The sequence below is a fragment of the Cryptomeria japonica genome, chromosome 4 (genome assembly GCF_030272615.1).
Source record: "Cryptomeria japonica chromosome 4, Sugi_1.0, whole genome shotgun sequence".
NCBI lineage: Eukaryota > Viridiplantae > Streptophyta > Pinopsida > Cupressales > Cupressaceae > Cryptomeria > Cryptomeria japonica.
In genome coordinates this window covers 272,835,795-272,838,451 of record NC_081408.1, presented here as the reverse complement: position 1 = coordinate 272,838,451, position 2,657 = coordinate 272,835,795, and the positions used below count along the sequence as shown (strand labels likewise).

The window sequence follows — 2,657 nt, the reverse complement described above, 5'->3', positions numbered from 1 at the left end:
GTACAATTTCCAATTAAAACATACAAATCAGGAACCATTGAAATACCAATTAAACCAAGTGCTTCCTCATTTTGAGCCTTCCATCTATCTAGGTCGGCTTGAGGAGCAGATGTAGCGGGTTCAAAGGTTTTATCAGTCGCAACATCCAAAAGGTGTTTGAAACGAAAAATAAACGAGATATGTGTTTTCCAAGAATGATAATTGGAACTATTTAATTTAATTTCCGGAATTAATGTAGACATGATAGCAAAATAATAGTTTGTAAAAAAAATTACCCCTTTGATTAAAAAATAAAAATAAAAATTAACCTCCTTGATTTAAAAATAAACCAGATTTGAGTAATAATTATAACAAAATTTATGTAAAAAAAAATGTTATATTCAAATCTTAAATAACAAATTAAAAGTTTTTTTTTTTTTTTTTTAAAACAAACTTTATATTTTAAAAGAACTTTAAATCTTTATTAATAATAAAATAAAATTATTTATATTAACAAAATTATTTAAAACTTAAAAAAAGATTATAAACTTAAAAAAGGTTAAATTTAAAGAAAACTTGTTAAAGACAAATATGCATGAAATGAATTGACAAGTTTTACATGTTGATAATGATAGAATGAGAGGAAAACAGACTGCAAATAGAGGCGATGATACACAAAGGCTACGTTACAAATACAATGATATAGTAACTGACGGATATAGCAGATATATTATTACATGAAAGTTATTGTAACTGATACTGCAAACTGAAGAAGAGGCAGGAAGATACTTTGCACAGGTGACGTTACTGCAAACTCAACAGGTGCTACAGGAGAATCTAGGTTGGAAGTTGAACGGTTTCACCTCATATACAAAATCTTGCTATCGTGAGATCGCAGGGGCTTTGATAGTTTATGATATCACCAGGCCTCGTACCTTTGAAAACGTTGGAATGCAGACAAAAACGCAAAGTGCAGACAAGAAACGGTAATTTACAAAGTTTAATTATTTTCACAAAAGGTGACTTGAAAGAGGTCCGCGAGGAAGATGCAAATAGAAAGATTTGCAGGAAGATTGTTCAATACGAGTAATGTAAGGTGGCTTTCTTTTGTAATCTTCTTCTTCTTGTTTTTAAAGTATTGCAGAGGACAAATAATTAATCCTGTGGTTTGATATTGTAGAAGACCGTTGGGAGAATGGACAAGAAGTGCGACAAATGCCAGAAATCTTGCAACAAGTCTGTCATAATAACAGATGGAACAGTGTTGCTATACCAAATTTATCCTATTTACTAAGAGGATCTAAGCAAAGAACTGCATCTTTTTAGGATTTTTTAGTCTTTATCTTTAGATCTGTATATACTACTGCAGAAATATGGAAGGTGAAAGAGTCCTAAGTTTCCTTTATTTAAATCTTTCTTTCTGTCAATCCTTACGCTTGGAATCAAGTGGCAAACACCTTGTTTTGGAGGCTCCTACGGGTGATGGATTCTCAAATTCTAATACCAGTGCTGATTACAAAGAGAATGGCGATAAAAGAATAGCCGAGGATTCTTTTGCTTTCCTGGTAAAGTGGTTTGAAAGGTTTCCGCAGTACAAACATAGGGATTTCTACATAGCAGGTGAAAGTTATGCAGGATATTATATACCGGAACTGGTAGATACAATTCTTAACCACAAGAATGCAAGCCAAGCTTACCCAGAATTGCAGACAGGACTTATAGACGCACTCAAGAGCTACTGAAAAATGAAATGGTTTCTAGATACACAAAAAATGAAGATTTATAATGTAAAGTAAACCAGGCTGAAATAAGCACAAACAAAGATTGAAATAGATCAATAGATATTAAAAAAAGAGTTAGTATTCTGTGAATGAGGTTAGAAAATGAGAAATTTTGATAACAAAATCCTGCAAGGAAGCTTAAATTTCTTTTTTTTTTTTTAATCAAAAAAGCTTGCAAGTAAACAAAATGTGAGAACCTGCAATATGAATCAGAGAAACAACTTTATAATGAAACTGTTTTGGCGGCAAGCCTTCCAAAACAAATGAATATGAAATCTAAAGTATGCAGGAAAAGAAGTTAGCACCGGAGTTTTGGCGGCAAGCCTTCCAAAACTTTAAAAATAATTAAATTTAAACTAGAAAGAAGGAACTTTGGCGGCAAGCCTTCCAAAGCCCTTTTTTTAATAAAAAACTAGAATAGAAGCTTAGACCTGCAGGCAAACTTGTTAACAAGTTTGAAAAAAAAAGTTAAAATCTGAAACCAAAACCTGCACAATAGAAAATATTAGAAAAAGAACTTCTTCTCCTCTCAAGAATGCCTCCAACAAGGTGAACTCCACAGAATGGTAACCTTCATCAATGTCAACTTAAAACAAGGATTAGAAACCTGCTCTGATACCATGAAAGGAAATAAAAGAGCAAGAAAAGGAAAATTAATCCAAGAAAGTTTATGATGAAGTAATTGTTACCAAGAGAAAAGCAAAAAACCTTGGAGCATCACCCAAATGTGAAGAAGGAGGCACAAGAACTTTTGAAAGGGAAAAGAAAAGAAAAACTCCTTGTGATATTATGAATGAGGCAATGCCTAAAATGAGAGAGAGAGAGAGAGAGCAAGAAGCTCTTTACAATATTGTCATTAAGAAGAAATGAGAGAGGAGACATCTCTTAAATAGAGAT

General features: G+C 32.3%; 1 long non-coding RNA gene across 1 annotated transcript; it reads left to right on the top strand.

Annotated features, from left to right (window-relative positions):
- Positions 1–672: 672 nt before the first annotated feature.
- LOC131074016 (uncharacterized) lies at positions 673–1,238 on the top strand. The gene is made up of 2 exons (XR_009113022.2): positions 673–1,070; positions 1,160–1,238. It is a non-coding gene; the product is annotated as an uncharacterized LOC131074016 (long non-coding RNA).
- The last annotated feature ends 1,419 nt before the right edge of the window (positions 1,239–2,657 follow it).